The sequence below is a fragment of the Lygodium microphyllum genome, unplaced genomic scaffold (assembly GCF_053477565.2).
Source record: "Lygodium microphyllum isolate KBCC unplaced genomic scaffold, Lygodium_microphyllum_v1.1.10 scaffold_92, whole genome shotgun sequence".
NCBI classification, from domain to species: Eukaryota; Viridiplantae; Streptophyta; class Polypodiopsida; order Schizaeales; family Lygodiaceae; genus Lygodium; species Lygodium microphyllum.
In genome coordinates, this window is record NW_028229575.1 from 193,332 (window position 1) to 211,172 (window position 17,841).

Here is a 17,841-nt window from a genome sequence, read left to right on the forward strand (position 1 = left end):
AAATACGAAGGTGTGTAAAAAGGGGTTCTAACCCCTATCCCAAGAAAAAGAAAAGAAATGAAAATATATAAGCAGTTGATCATTGCCTTGTGAAGGCCTGGTAGGTTCCTGGGGACGAGTCAGACCCGGGGCCGATACCTTGTCTTCCTAGGGGTGGCTTCTTGTTGGCGAAAATGGCAAAACAAGGAAGGTTGGAGCGAAAATAAAAGTGAGCGTTAGAAAAGGATTAAGTGTCGCCTTGCGAGGGCTTGGTAGGTTCTTGGGTGCCGAGACAAGTCCTGAGGCCGATGCCCTGTTCTCCTTGGGTCGCTACGCTCAGCTCCCTCCTTTTTACATGCCCAAGTATGTTGATAAAATAAACAACCCTAAAAGAAGACATGTACTGAAAGAAAACACTCTTTGATCAGGCTATAGGAGACCTCGCCTTGTAGGAGCTCCTAGTTGGGTTGTTTTTAGTTGGTAAGTAGTGCAGACTACCATTTAGGGCAACCTCTTTGATAGGTTTTTTTTAGTTTGGCCGTGTTGGAGCAGCTGGTTCGTGACTCCCTTCGGATCTTCTATTAGATGATGCTAGGCCTACTCCTTGTGGATGTCATGCCTTGGTTCTGTCCAGGGGTAGGGGGAGCATTGTGCTGAGTTTTATTATATATTTGCTTTGTATCAGTTTGATGCTTCTTTGGTTGTTTATGTGCAAATATGTTCGTGGATTCGACGGGCTGAGTCGCCCTATCCCGTGGTCGCCAATGAGAGCGGAATTTAGGTGACGGGAAGTGCTTAAACATAGCTAAAAATCATGGATATCAAGGGAAAAATATTCAATGTCAAAGGCGGTGGCTCGATCTAGGACGATTTTAAGCATAAGCAGTCGACGGGCGCCCAAGTGACACCTCCGGATTTTTAGTAAATTTTCTGTCAGTCAGGACAGGATGTGGGAGCTGCACGCCTGTCCGGGATGCCGAGGCGGACGCCCAGAAATTTACAGCACGTCAATCGGAGCTCGTACGCGGAAGTTGACCCGAAACCGGCGAGGGTGCCCAAAAAGGGGGCCAAATTTGAAATTTGAAAGGGTGTGATTAGTGGGGGGTGCCCTTTGGCCCCTCCACCCCCCTAAATTTTTTGTGGGGGGGAAGGAAGTGCCGTGAAGACAGCCGCGCGGGAAAAACGCGTCCCCCCCCCAATCATGATGCTGGCTGTCAAGTAAGGCATGCATCCGAAGGCAGAGGGCTTCAACAATCGATCTACGCTCCGCATCGCTTCAATCCGCGCAGAGAATGGTGGCCTGTAGAGGGAGAGAGAAAATCAGTCTTTCTCTCTCCTCCCTCTCTCTCCTCTTAACCCCCGTTCGTGCGTGGAAGAGTAGAATGGAAATGGATGGCCGGATGGATGCCGATTCTTGACGAGACTGAAGGGCAATGCCAAATCATTGTAGATTGCTGATTCCAAGCAGAATTCATGGCTGGAAATCAGTCGTGGGACGTGCCAAATTTAATGGGAAAAAACCCGCAAGACACGTTAATAATTGTTTTTATAAAGAAAATGGCCTTTTGATGCAAATTTGGTTGCTAAAAATGTGTTCATATGGATTGAGTTTTGAGTATGTCGTGCTTTGAGTTGTTTTCTGGCTGTTCATCATTTAAAAAATCAGAAAAACATGTGCGAGATAGCAGAAAATAGAAAACCGAGACACGAAAAACCATAAAAATGGGGGAAAATAGGGTTTTTGGGCTAAAAATGATGCAATAAATTAATCCACACCTACTAAAAATCTTTTTCTACTGAAATGAACTAAGGGCCACAGCCCATAAACTGAACTTAATTTTCAGCAACTAAAAAATGGGAGAAAATGGGAAAAATTACAAGAAAATGGTGGAAAAACCCTAAAAAATAGGGGAAAAATACATTTTGTGTTCCGAAAAATAAGGATAAATAAGAGCAATGTTTGTGGGGACTGAAGCATGAGGATTTGCCTCAGTTCAACCCCACTTTCTTGTTCTAGTGTGTGTTTTCCCACTTTTTATACATAAAATGATGGTACAATACCCTATAAACCTATGCAACGGTGCAATATTTAAACGGGGAAGGGTAGAGGAGTTGAAATATGTCTAAATGCCGTGTGAGATGATGGAAAAGTTGCTGATTTCTATGCATAGCATTTAGGACGGATGATAATTAAAATTAAGAGCTTAGTAGCACGAGGATCACCTTGGTGCTAGGCCCATGCAACGAAGCACGATCGGTAGTTGGAAACCATTAAAAGGATGTTTTTGCACTTGTGCACAATACTGTTTTGCTAAATGTTTGAGCACTAGACATCCACCAAATGCATAGAGCATGAAAAGAATTTAAAAGTATCGGTGATCAGCTCCTGGATATGCATTGCAATTGGTTTATTAGAACATGACCTACGTTGAGAGGCAGTGAGGCACCCATGCGGTAGGTAGACGCGGATCCTAAAGGGGAAATTAAGTAAGGACAATGGTACATTCCTGGACACGTTTATTTGGTACCTTGAGCGACTTTTGTGCGAAATGTCTAAATATTGAGCGACGCATCGAGGGGACAATCCCCAAGGTGTAGGAGAGTCGCAGAGGGTTGACGGCATTCAGCCGTAGGAGGAACCCCATGTGTATGTGATTCGAGCCTTTTGGCTATGTGAAAGGGACTCCCTCTGAGGAGTAATATTGGGTTAGGATCAGTTGGACTACAACGTATTACAAACGCAATGTTTAGGAGGGCAGAGATTTTGATAGACGCTCCTGGCCGCGAGGCCGAGGGGTTGTCTTGTGCGTAGTGACGAGGCCCGGCTAGTGCATGAGCTAGTGCCGGCCCATTTTTAGGTCCATCAAATGTCTCCAAAGTTTGAGAGCATGGATGATAGCCAACAGCTCCAGGTCGTGGGTAGCATAATTCCTTTCATGGCTCTTCAATTTTCTTGAAGAATATGCTATGGGATGAGCATAAGTACATATCCTAAAGCAAGTGCGCTAGCATCGGTTACTACTTCAAACTCCTTACTAAGATCAAGAAGTTTCAGAATGGGTGTTGATACTAAGCTTTACTTTAGTTTGTCAAAGCTGGTCTATTCAGCACGTGACCATACAATTGCTATGTGTTTCTTTAGTAGATCAGTCAGAGGTGCTGCAATCAAAGCATAATCTTTGATGAAAATCCTGTACCACCCTGTCAACCCAAGAAAACTTCGTATTTCTTTGATAGAAGTTGGTGTTGGCCATTCCAGAACATCTCTTGGATCTACTGAAATTCCTTCTGCTGATACAATGAATCCTAGATATTAAATCTATCGCTTGAAAAATGCGCACTTCTTCTTCTTGGCATAAAGCTTGTGTGCTCTCATTGTTTCAAGAACAATGCAAAGCTTGGGTTCATGATCCTTTTCCTGTTTTGAGTAGACTAGGGTATCGTAAAAAAAGACGAGTACGAAGTCATCAAGATAGGGCCTAAAGATATTCTGCATTAACCTGTTGAAGGTAGCAGGAGCATATGTCAGCCCAAATGACATCACTAGGAATTCAAAGTGTCCATACCTTGTATTGAATGCAGTCTTCGAGATATCTTCTTCTTTGATCCTTATCTCATAATATCCAGATCTGAGATCTATCTTTGAGAAAATCTTCGCCCCTTGAAGACGGTCAAGTAATTCATCTATTCTTGGAATGGGGTATTTATTTTTTATGGTTGCTTGATTCAACCCTCTATAGTCAATGCATAGGCGAAGCGTTCCATCTTTCTTCTTTTGGAACAACACTGGAGCTCCCCATGGAGAACTGCTAGGTTGGATGTAGTCTTGATCTAACAGTTGCTTGAGTTGCTCTTTCAGTTCGATAGCTTCCGGAATGGACATCTGATATGGCCTCTTTGGCCGATGCAGCTCCTGGCACAAGTTTGATTTCATGGTCGACTTCCCTTTGGGGAGGAAGTTTCGTCAGATCTTCAGGGAATACGTTGTCGAAGGGTTTCGAAAGCAAAGAAAAGTCGTGTCTACAGAAGACCTTGACTAATTTCAGGATAGAAGTTCAACAAATATGCGAAGAGGATGGGCATTTCCAGCATACGCATTCCACATTATTATTCAATGCCTTATCTTTGTTGGTGTCTTTTAGAGAAGAAAAGATCCCATTCTCTGTATTCAAATAGCCAGTTCTTTTAACTTGACTTTGCTTAACTAGCCAATCTGAGACTGTCCTTACAAGAAGCACAAAAACCGTGTCTAGTTTAACAGCAACTTGAATGTGCAGAACCAGAAGCTTATTGTATTCAGTTAAAGTCTAGAAAAGCCTCAACATTCCATGCTGTCCATAATCAGTAACTGCTATATTCAAATGGCAAACCTTGGTGAAAACCATGGAGTTTATCTACAATACACAGTCTTGTCAACCTCTGCAGGTATGGATAAAAACCAGATGTTCCTCATTTGCAGCAAATACCATAATTCCTCATCACAACAATAGAAAACACTTCTGTTCGATGCGTTTAAGTTTCTAACATCTGTTTAGCATGAGTGTTCCATTTTTCTTATCACTAGTAGAGGCCCAACAAACACCATTGAAGTTTATTAGAATCAGTATTACAACTGCTCTTGAAGGCTCCAAATGTGACCTGCACCACTCGTTTTGGCAGAGAAACTATAGGCAATCAGGTTTGTTTATATATACAGAGATAAAACTGATCCTGGCATCCTCTCTGATAGCCCAAACCTCGTCTCCTTAAGTCTGTAGGCTGAATCCTACAGCCTCTAGCAATTCCACTCCACCAAGAAGGAGATGTCTGTGTTGCAGAATGTGTTTAGGACAAGTGGATCTGCATCATAGAGCTTTACCTTCTTAATAGATATGGACTGGATGATCTTCACTACCTCTGCAGGGGCAGGGAGGTTGTTAGCGACCTTCCCATAGTTGATTCCAAGGCTCGTAGCACATAGAGAATGCATACTAGGACCTGAGAAAGCAAGCAACAGCAACATAACCAGAGCTCTTTCTAAGAAGCCATCGTGCTTTCACATGGTCATAGCAGCCATGCTTTCTGTCCAGAGGAAAGGGAAAGGGACCATTCCTTTTGGGGATTGGATTTTCTTCTGCAGTATGATGACGGCCTCCCTCTCGCTTCTCCTGTGTTTGCCTGCGTGTTTCTCTCTCTGCCTGTGAATTTGCCCTCTGAATCAGAAGCTTCTCTGCATATATGAGAGGGGCGAGAGAGCTGGACTGCGATGGATGTCGGCAAGATAACAGGGAACCGAACGGGTTAAGAATCTAGTTATGGTGATTCTGGTTCTGGGATCTGGGTTCAAGCGATCCTGATGGAATTCCTCATCATCATCAACACTATTGCAAGGGATTCTTCGTCTGTCATTAAACACAAAAGCCTCGACGTCATCAGTGTCGACATTCTCATTGCTGGTATCACTGTCGTCAGAAAGGGACTGCTGGGCAGCTTTCTTTTCCCCTGTCGAGCTTCCTTGGTGATGAATTTTTCAAATTCATCAAGCAAGCTTCACAGGCGATCACATCTCAGGAGAACACGCTGCCAGCACAGATTCATATGCGATGGGATCGCAGTATGACCTCTGATAGATGTTTCTCATCAAAATTGGCCACCCATGCGTGCAACATAGGATTTTTGCATCTGCGACCACTCAATTGTCCATCAGCAGGAAGAGTTGCTCCTCGAATGAATTCTACAGCAGGTTGCGGCAAGAAAGATAGCACGACTCGATCAAAAAGCCTCTCTGATTGAACCAGCAAAGCTACATTCCGACTCTTCTCCCCTTGAATCATGCAATATCCACCAAAGTGTGATTCCAGATCAATCCAGTGGCGTTCTCCCCATGCTGTGCCCCCAAATTGCAGAGCTTTTTCCCTGCGTGTCGACTCCTCTCCTCCCCAGTTTCAATCCTCCAATCCTCTCTCTTGCATACGACTCCGCCTCAGTCCGCGCTCAGAGTTTTTGCCAAAATTCATCCATCGTTGTTTTTTTTCCCTTCCACGATTGCCCATTTTCCCCTCCTTTTCGATTCAAAAAGCTCCCTTTTCAAAAATAGCCATTTGCTTTTCTTCTTCTTTTTTTTTTAGACCCTCTGAATCCTCATCCAAAAATGTCGTATGCCAGATCCACCAGTCCCAGAAAAAAAAATCCCCCAAGCTCCAAGTTCAGCGTATCCTGAAATGTATGCATTCCATGAGATTACATCATGAACTGGCAATATGTCAAAGACACAGTGTGCTTCAGCAAGTAAGCCACTTCTGCCATACATGTCTACCAGTTTGTTTCCAACATAAAGCTCACTCTCCAATCCTTTTTGAGCTACTTCTGAATGTATCTTCTGACCTGTGTCCAGTGGTCCTACACTACCACATGCTTTCAAGCAAAGAACATAAGTTACAGCATCTGCAGACACACCCCCTTGTTGCATAAGCTTGAAACATGTGAGCACTTCCTCACCAAAACCATGTTCGGAGTAGCCTGTAATGAGGCAAGAGACTGCATCACGAATGGGTAAGTTGTTGAAAACATGATGCGCTTCCACAAGGGAGCCAAATTTCCCATACATATCCACAAGAGAGTTGCCCACCAGGGGGCTACAAGCGCCACATTTACCATAGATACTAATAAGTGTGCTATTAACAAAAGCTTCTGAAGTGAAGCCCTTCATGTGAGCATCTATACTCATACGCAGAGAATAAATGTAATCACAACAACTAAATATGTACAAAGTACCAAATCACATGCACAACTTTTGGGTGGTTTACACACCTCGAATGCGCAGCAATATGACAACGTCTGCGTATTCCTTTAACCATGAAGGCTCTTCTCCGGATTCCTGATTCTAATCTAGCTTATTCAGTTTAATCAGATAGACAGGTAGACCCTTTTGAACACCTTTATTATCCGTGTTGCTTTTGTCAATTGTATGTTTGGCTTACTAGCCTCACCTTGAGTCGTGACTAGTTCTCCTTCAGAATTTCGAAAGGAGACTTGTCCCTTCCCACAGTGGATGTCAGCATCATTGGGTATTATCCAATCCATTCTGAGTAAACATTCATGGACACCTAGGTTCATTACCCTGAATCTCACAGAAGTTGGCTTCCCACCCAGTAGGAATTTCACCTTAGCACTTTGCCTAGTACAAGTGACCTCACGACCATTTGCTAATTCCACAAGTAAGGTAGGTGCATCTATTGTAGCTATCCCTAATCTTTTTACACAGATTGGTGAGATGAAGGAATGTGTACTGCCACAGTCAATCAGGGTTTTGAAGCTTTTACCTTGATATTCTGATGGAGTTTGAATCACTGAGAATTAGCGATTTGGACCCTTCTTGTGAAGAGTGGCATGAACTGTTGCCCTCTCAATGTCATCATCCATGGATGGATCTTCTTCATTGTCCAGCTCCTTGTTGGAGACACTAGAGGTTCTCCCTCTAGCCATAACGGTGGTTCCTTGGCCATCAGCGGCTCTATTTTGACCTTGGAATTGCCCCTGGTGATGCCCTCTTCCAAGCTTGGGGCACTCTCTCTTGAAGTGTCCAGGCTTGTTGCAATGGAAGCAACATGGGTTGCGATCATTGCTTAGTGTTGGAACAAAGTTGTTAACAGCATTGACCCTAGCTTTCTTTCTTTGGCCCTGATTCTGACCCGGCGCTCTCTTAGTCTGAGTCTTAGACATGCCCTTATTATGATCTTTGTAAGGCCAAATCTTGTTGTTCCTTGGTTTGGTCTATACCTCCTATATTATTGGAGCAGCTCGAATGAGTGTGTCTTGTAGGTCCATTGGGCTCATTGATTCCAATCGAGTGTTTATGGGTGGATTCAACCCGATACAGAATTTTGACACCTGCTGTGTCATATCCATTGGGGGTGCATACTTTAGGAGTGAAATGAACTTTGAATAATATGCTTCAAGGATAATCCTAGCTGCTTTAAGTCATAGAATTCATTCATCTTTTGTGTGCGGTAGGCAGGTGGTAGATATCTCCCTCGCATAGCTTCCTTAAGCTTATCCTAAGTGACTGTCCCCTCCGAGATCGCTTGGTCTCTACACCACTGTTTCCACCAAAGTCTCACTTCGCTTGTAAGCTTAAGTTTGGCGAGCATGGCTTGGCTAGTAGTGCAGTTCCTGCTGCCTCAAAATAGTCCTTGATGGACTCAATCCAGATCTCGGTGTCAGCTTGAACAGTCCTTCCCTTATGTGAGGTGCCTGCCCATCGGCTGTCTAGGCACGCATTTAGCAATCTATTAAGAAATGAATCTAAGTGTCACTGCCCGACACTCCCATGGAATGTTTCGAGTTTTGTTGTCTAGGGTTTTCCGAATCCGCCTCGCAACCACCCTGCCATAGGATGGACCCGTCGGGGGTTCCGTCCACCCGCTTCCCTTAATAACTTTAGTTTTCTAATTAGGTCCTACCACATTTATGTGTGACACTTAAAAGTCAGCTTCATTAATTAAGCCTTTTAGGGAACAAAGTTCGTTCACATAACTTATAGCACATACACAAAAATAGAGCAAAGCAATCTATTCACAAACAAGTTCAAACAAATTCCTTAACTTATCTTCAAGTTAATCTTTGTCTCCCGCCCATACAGGAGAAATTATGTATTGCTTCTTTCCAACAGAAGTATCCCTTCTGCCCTGCAGAAGTAAGTGGTCCAATTCACATGGCACCACAAACTCAATCCTTTATCTAGAATAGGATCTCCCAACATGCCCAGATGTTGGGGGCCACGGAGGTCTTCAACTCCATTCTAGACATAGCAAGGGGTGTCCAGAGCTCCAACTGACCCACAAGCTGTCTAGGAGCAAAACATCATTCCCGTGGTTGGCCTTTTCACCACTCGACCTTCGGCCCATGAATCGAGCAGTGCCCTCTCGGGTTAATACGCGGTGCAATCATGGAGGTGATCCACCCGTGCAATATATCCTTTCTTAATTAAATCCTTTAAGAATCAAGCACAAACAAGGCATTCAGCCCTAATATTATTTTCCAAGAAAACATTCCTTTATTCCCATGGTGACTTGTCATCACAGACCCTTGCCATGCATTTACCATAAATCACAAGCACTTGGAATAATCATCCAAACAACAATAAACAACCAGTTGAATGTAAAAGCATTTAGGATATTGTTCGATCAACCAACAAAACCAATTGCATTCTTTCCAAAACAATGCAAGAGTAGATGATATAATATTTTCCATTACATATTTGCTCTCCCCCTTGGGATCTAAGAGCAATATTATGCAAAAATGTTCTTAACACTTCCTTCCTTCGGGTAGGGCATATGTTAAGGGTTCAAACACTATTCATGATGTAAGTTCTATAGGTCACTTACCTTGATTGATAACCCAACCCTGAATTTGGATTGGCAAAAGTCATCATTATCCGACGGATCTCAAGATATCTTAGTTTTAACCCTTATGATGAATTTCTTGTACTAGCTCTTAGTCAAGTCATGAGGCAACTAGAAAATTATCCTCATATATCAAACATGTTATAGGCATAACATAAAAATACTTGATAAGATAAGTGCGGGATGATCTCAAGTAATTAGACTCCAACAGGCCTTGCATTGAGCTAGAATCTAGTTTTTCTTAATATTTGGCCTCTTAGGCTAAGTACTTTTGAAGTATCTAAACTTTAAACTAGTACTTCTCTATTCATGATTCTTAATGTAATATTCTTTTAGCAATTATGCTATTTATAACCCTTGACTATACTTTAATCTAGCACTTGTATGCCCAATCTTTTAATGTCGTTCTTTTGACGACTATGCCATTCATAACGCTTGACTAATTCTTCCTTGTAATTGCTCTACTAGCAAATAAGTCATATGTAACTAGGTGCAATTATCTTCCCTTGATATATGCACTTCACAAACTCCATCTTCCGAGTAGGTGAGATGAAATTTATCCTTTCCTATGACCTATACTCGTGCATCATAGTATGGGGCCTAACGTATCTCATACGAGAATCAAAGCAAGCATCTATCAATTTGAAAATACATTACTTACGACCGAAACCGTAGTTGGATTGACGGTGATGCCTTTGCCCGAAGCCTTGTTGCTGGTTGCAGGATTGTCATCCGCACGCAACATTCTTCGCTTGGAGGCCATCGTCCGCAAGTAGACTCAAGAGATTAAGAAGGTAGAATAGATTCAAGATGGGAGAGCGTAAGAGAAGATGGTTAGGTCGAGGATCGAGATATAGGGATTTGAGCTAATTCTCTTCCTTGCAGCCTCTCGGGGTGACTCTTCTCTCTCTCTCTCTCTCTCAAGCTCTCACTCACAATCTCTTGGAGGGGTATAATCTCTCTCTCCCTCTCTGTTGCACCCTTTCAGGGTCTCCTTATGCTTTCTTATGCCTCTCCCATGCCTCATATTTATAGTGAGCAAGAGAAGAGGGCTTGGGGTTGAGAAGTGGAGCTCTTTGTGGAGGGGGATCTTGGAAAGATCAGTGATCTGATGTGCTCAGATCATAAATCTGATGGTTCCATTGGCTCCGAAAAGGGGGTAAAATGCCAAGAAACTTGGTTAGAAAGCTCTTAGTTCACTCCTTCTTTTCCCTATTCAAAGTGTTGTCCATTGCCTGTGTACTGTGATCGTGGCACGCGCGATTTCGCAAATCCTCTTTTTATTTTTTTTCTTTTTATAAAATCTCCAAACTAACTAAAATATCACTTGTCTTTTCTTTTAAATGACATCTAGTTCTAAAAATCTCCATATCTTTTTTTAGGATAATATATAAAGTATCTAAAATATACTAGTTTTGCCCAAAATCTAATATTTTTGGACCATCCAAACTATACACATTAACTTAGTGATTAGTATAACTCATAAGTCTCATTCATGTTGTAATTTACGTGAAGGGTGGCTATGGTCCTTGCCAATCCGAGAAAAATATCAAATTTACGACTCTTGATTTTTCTAAATAAAATATTTTAAATTAAATAAAAATTATTAATAATTAATGTTAGTTAGTTTTTACCTTAGTTAGTCTTTAGTTAGTAATATTACTAACTTATTAATTGACTAGCTAACTTTCGAACCAACCAACTAACTTTTATTGTGCGGAGATATTACACCTTGCCATCAAACTTGGGTGGCTTAATTTGTTTGAGAAGGAATTTCTTCTCTTGAGCCACAACTGGACTTAGTGCAGGAGTCGAATTTGGAACCTGCGCTTGGGGTTGCATCTGAACAATAAGATTCTTTACGTTAACATCTTATCATATGTTCTCATATTACGTTAATATGACTAGCATAGTTTTTTTAAAGCTAAGTGATTTAATCACTTAACACCTTAGTTAACATTTATGATCAACGTAGACAATGGTAAAAAGTATGATTTATTCATGAGGGCATAACCCTTTGAGTACATTTATTTGGATAAGTAGGACAGGCTAATTGATACATCATTTTGGGAAAAATAGGATTGTGTTACAATAGGCTACAGGGACGGAATAATAATATGGAGTGGATTCATGGATTTTCAGGAAACGGTAAGTCATAGGAAGCTTGGGGTATCCCTTCCTTTGATACCCGTTCTTCTCATAGCGCCCTAACATTTTGATTATGTTAGCAAAGATCACCTGGATCACTTCTTCATAGACATACTTGTTCTGCTTGACTTGCCGACCGCTAACATGCAAAGTTGCATTTACGCGAGCTTCGACAAAGATAAACAGCTTCACGATCTTTAAATCCTCCATCCACTTGATTCTCTTCAAGTTGGTCTAAAGGTAGGCGAGTCGGTGGGCTGCTATGTAGTATATTCTTGAGTCTCTCGTCCATCTCCGCTCCTCATATAGGGGCGAAGGATTATAGATGCGGTCCATAATATTCATCATGCCAAGCCTCTGATGAAAATTTGAAGCATGCATTGCAATCATGAACATGACCTGGAATACCAAGAACTTGCTCCATGCTTCGTGACTCTGCAACCCAGCATCTATAAGTGAGTAAAGAAATGTTTTCAATAGAAAACATTGCTCTGTTCTACTCACCCTCCCCTGTTTATCCCCTTATTCCCTTTACTTTCCTCCATTAAGTTCCCTTGTAATCTCTAGATCTCGTTGGTTCGCTCTGATACCAACTGTAACGTGTCCGCTTGACCACTTGTGGGACACATCTTAGCAGCACATCGGGAGGGGAGTCTAGAAAGCGCCACCTGGCACTCGCAAGGAATGTCACAGGGTTTGTCATCTAGGTCTTCCCGAGTCTGCCCCGAAGCAGAAGTATCCAGCCGCTCCTACTTAGGACCAACTTGAAGTCAAGGTTTCTTTCCTATCATCCAAGTCTCTAGGGAGTAGCTAGCGTCGAGCCCAGATGAACCACTTTGCGTAGGAACAATAGAGTCGAAGTGGATTTATGCTACACTTGTTTCATGGAGAATAGGAAACAAGAGGGATGTGAAGCTCAACCTCTCTGCCCATAAGGCATAGTCCCATTCCGCTCTCCTAAAACAACATAAATCAAGATTCTAACTCTACTGACTCTAGGTCTTCACAATATCATTTTCACGTCTTTTGAGAAAAGTTCCCAGATAACCGAGACCACCCTTTCATAGGACGGACCCAAGTCACGCCCACTGCACTTTCCTCGGGTTGCTTAGTTATCTAATTACCTACCACATTATGTTTGACATGCAAAAGCAGCTTTCTTAATTAATCAATTTAAACACAGGTTCCTTCACGCAACTTAGGCATTGACATAAAAAAACAATGTCAAGCAAGTTCCTTTTTCAAATATCTTATCTTTATTTATCATATTCTTGGAATACATCAAGTATCATGCCCGAAGGCTATCTCAGCAATCAACAGGATTGCTGATCCAAGTTTCGCCCATAGACTACTACACGTGCCTCGAGATCCCATCTCGAGTCACGTCGGCCTCTTGTGCGGGATCCGGCAGCAAGGAATTTACAACCGAAGCCTCCCTTGGCACCCAAGCATCCTCCCACTCCAAGCAGCACCCACAGAGAGACCTGGTCCATATACCCGGCACAGCTAACAACCCCCTTGGACAGGGCCAGGGAGGCAGTCAAAGGTAACTGAACCTGCCTCTCCCTCTAGGCGTTTAACCTGAAGCATTAAGTGTTTTGTCTTGAATTAGTTCCTTGAGCAAAGAAGTTCAAACAATGTACCTAAGTGTACAATCACGATCATTTCAATGGTTGTTCGTACGACCAACTGCTAAGGTGTGATTCCTTCTTCCCAAATGCTCCCAGCATTCCATCCTGGATCGTTCGCGACTTGGCGAGATTCCAAGGGCTTGGCAAGCTAGGTTTCTTGTTTCCCCTTTTTCTTTGGGTTAGGGTTTGTACCCTACCGACCCTAATTATCCTTACCTTAGGTCTCCTTGTAAAATAGATCATGAATGACCCCGTCGTCCTCAGTTGGTCAACTAGCTGATTATCTCCTAGATCCCTTGAAGTGCCTATGTACCTTTATCTTTGATCTTAATTGATCAAGATTGTCTATCCCCTTGACCATGGTTGGTCAAGATGGTTCTGTTTAGAACAGTTCCTACTCCGTCTTAAGTATAATCTTCTTAAGCCCTCTTAATAATGCTCACATGCACTAAGCTTTTACCTATCTCTCTTGAAGTCACCAAGGACTTTGACATGGGCCTCATGGATCTCAGTACCATTTGGTAAATTACAAACAATGTTGAATTTTCCCAATAACTTTAATGCGCGCAACGTAATGCCATGCCTTCATTTCAATGCTTACAATTTTGATATAATCCACACGATATTTTATGCCACACATGCAAAGGTGCTTTCTATGCATGCAATCTTAACATTATCCTCTATGCAATTATTTACATGATCTATAGCCTTCTTGAATGATCTGATCTTTATAACTTTATGTGATTATTGTATGAGTTTAGCTGCACTTTAATCTTTTCTGCAGTTTATTACATGTACCTTAGAATCCATCTTGCAATATGGAGATGCACTTTGCTTCTTTCGATGTACTCTGAAGTGTATTTTGCAAGAACTTGTGCAAGGATAAATGCACTTTATGCCAAAATTCATGCAAGAAATTTCTTTTTTGGGTAATTTACGATGCAATTACCAACGAAATTTATCTTGTTTGTTACAAGCATCACAACTAAATTCATACCAAGGCAATTGCCCATCAATCCACAATCAATGTGATGCATGTGAATATGATTTTCACCATGATAGTTATAATCTATGATCTAATAATAGAGCAACCTGGGTTTGGAGTGATGTCTTGATTCCAGTGGTATTTACGCCTGATGATAGACCATTCGTGGTTGCGGTACCATCTTGATTCAAGCCACCATCCACTCGTGCGGGGTTTTCGGATATCCTTGTAGATCTATGCTTTGGGGCCATACTTGAAGATGCACATACAAGAGATATAATTCTTGCACTCTCCGTCAGAGTAGCATGCTGGGGCATCTCCTTGCGATGATGATGAGGAGGGGGGGTTGCTGTCAGGGGGTGGCGCTACTGTCAGGCGGAGGGGGGGTGGCGCTGCTATCAAGTGGAGGGGGGGTGGCATTGCAGATTACAGGGGGGCGCATTTCCTAACGATGAGGGGGGGCGCTGTGTGTCCACGAGGGAGGGAGGGGGCTCCCCTTTATAATGGGGAGGGGGGTGGTATATGGGGGGAGATGGCCGTCTAACAGCCGCCACCCCTCCACCTGGGTGGTGCATGCCCCCCTCCTCTTTACTCCCTCTCTCTCTCTCTTTCCCCGACATGCTGTCTACAGGGAGAGAGAGGGAGAGTTAAAAAAATTTTGAATTAAAATTTTAAACAAATTAAAGGGTGGGTTCTCATGGGGGAGGCACGAGGGGGAGATATTACAACAAATTTCTTTGGAATATTAGGAGTGTCATTTACATTCCACTCCTCCAATTGGCAACAAACCTAATCTTTCTATCATTCCTCCCACTATTCCCTTAAACCTAACGAGTTAGCTCCTAGCTTTGCTTAACCCGATAGGTGCCCAAAAATTGCCCCAACTCCACCCTCACTTTAGATCTCAACGGCACACCAACCTAGTATATCCCTTCCCAAGTCATTTGGATCTTATAATGAATATGTGGATGCTTTTATCTATCAATTCAATGCCTATGCAACTAACTACCCTAGCTAGGTCAATGAAGCCCACAAGGTCACTGTATTCGAATCCTTAATGCAGAAAAGGCTACAACCTGGCTAGAGGTTGTAATATTTCCACAACGAAATATTGAAGACCCTAAATCCCACGCTTAAGCAATTGCGAGTGACCTCCCGCAATAGAAAAAAACATTGGCCTAAGTGCTTCATCCTCGCGCATTATCATTACCATGCCCGCGTTGTACATAAGAATCCATGGCTCGAAACTGCAAGCCACCATGGGAACACCCCTTCACGGGAACAAAAAAGGAGATAACTTTTGCAATTTTTTTTTTGAATAAACTCCCTCCCCTTCAGTTGTTGCATGGCGAGGAGAGGGAGTATGTGTAATCTTGAGTGGTGGAGGGGCATGGGGAGGAGTCATGCAGCCCACCACTTGTGTGGCTACCCTCCCCCCTTCAAGCTATATGAACTCCCCCTCCCAAGCTTGAGAGGGAGGAGGAGGAAGGACTGATCATGATGCGCCCACCGTGAGGAGCCGCCTACTGCCGCCGCCAGGACTGCTGCACCGCCGCCTACTGCTGTACCACCATCATCATCATCATCATCGTCATCATCATCATCATCATCATCATCATTGTCTTCATCTCCTTCATCATCCTCAATCATCACTCTCTCTCCATGTCATCCTTATTACAGAAGCTTGGAAGCTTCTATTGGAAGCTTCTAACTAAAGCTTCCATAGGGCTAGTTCATCCGGTGCCTCCCGTTTTTTTTAAAACCGTGTCCTGTGCGGAGAAGGCTGTCTCGGCATTAGCAACTCTCAAAGTACGTGGGAGCTTCCACCCAAAGTACGAGAGTGGACAACGCCCCGAATTCAAATACCTAGGTTTCAAGAAATATTTTTGCATGGAAAGGATGCATAAAGCATGTTTAATTCTCGTAGGAAAGTTTTAAATGCATTTACTCCTTTGATTTACAAAGTTTAGTGCATGTCGAGTATTTGCAATTGCTTGCACATCCATGGTTAAGGGTAGTTGAAATTCTGAACGTATGATGCATAAGTAAAAAGACAGAATTGTGCAAAGGCATCTTTGTTGCATCGCGCAAAGGACAAGGCATATAACACATAATGTGCTTATGTAATAACTTCCTAGTTGTGACTCGTGTACAAGATAATTATAGATGCCCATTAAATGATGTCCAAATAGTTGCAATGCATGGAAAGGATTTATGAACCTTGCAAATTGCATGCAGTATCAAATGTTGAATGCATCTTCATTAAAATATTAAAGCTTTGAATTCAATGCATCAACGTAGGATTTATAAGAGTTAGCTCTGAATGTCAATCCTTTAGTTGCATAAAGGCAAAAAGGTCTATGTTCTCAAAATTGCATGGAATGATGCATCTCACCTATCTTGCAGTCACTTACATCTTTTAGGGAAAAGTACTCACAAATTTAGAAGTAAGTATTTGCATCTCTAAAAGGGAAGATCATCTTAAATCGTAGGTTGGTTAGATCAATTAAGTAATTCCCATAAATGAGTAGCCTACATGAAATTCATGATTAGTTAGCATATGTTGGTCACCTCAATGTGCTAGGTAGGGTTAAGCTATGTTAAAATTTTGCCTAGTATCGCACTTAGGATGCCGATCTAATATTTCCAATCTCAAAGGTTCTACCCACATTCTGGAATGTTAGGACTATCTAATCACCCATGCAAGAACGATCTAGGGTTCTCACCCTAAGGATTAGTTGACCAAATGCTAGACTTCCGTAAGGAGTCTAGGAACCCTAGGGCCAAAACATTTATCGGCCTAGCATGGCTAGATTTTGGATTGGGTCAATAGGATTCTCAAACCCTACAACTTGATCAAAGGTATTCTTGACCAAGGAATACTGTATGATGAGAAAAATAATCCCACAAGTTGGTATCGACACCTATATCATGCAACGTCATATGGTCTTATGTCTAAATCACAAAATAGTGTTGCCACTCCTTAGACCAAGTTTGGTGAGTTCTAAGTACAAGTCCAACTTTTCTAGAGGATGAGTAGTCATCCTGCTACATCACTCTTCCTTGGACTTATCTACCAAGCTAGGGGACTTACGAATTTGCCAAGGAAGCAGTTGACCAACCAAGTTAGGGCGACGTGGTTGCCCAAGATTTATTGACCTTAATATAAGGAAACCTAAGGTATTGACAATTTGGGTCAACAGGGTATAAACCCTAACCCAAGGAAAGAGGATAAATAAAGCAACTCAGCTTATGAAGCCCTTGGGATATTGCCAAGTCGCGATTGATCAAGGATCGAATGCTGGAAGCATTCGGGGAGAAGGAACTACACCTCAGCAGTTGGCCGTACAAACGACCACTTGAATGTTCTTGATTGTACACATAGGTGCACTATTTGTACTTCTTTGCTCAAGGAACTAATTCAGGTAAAATAACCAATGCTTCAGGTTGAAAGCCTGAAGGGAGAGAGGCAGTACCAGTTACCTCCGGCTGTCTCCCTGACCCTATCCAAGGGGGTTGTTAGCCGTGCCGGGTATGTGGATTAAACCCGCCACGAGAGGTCTCTCCGTGGGTGCTACATGGAGCAGGAGGATGCCTAGGTGCCAGGGGAGGCTCTGGCCATAAATCCCTTGCCTCTGAATCCTGCACAAGAGGCCGACATGACTCGAGATGGGATCTCGAGGCCCGCATACTAGTCAATGGGTGGAACTTGGAA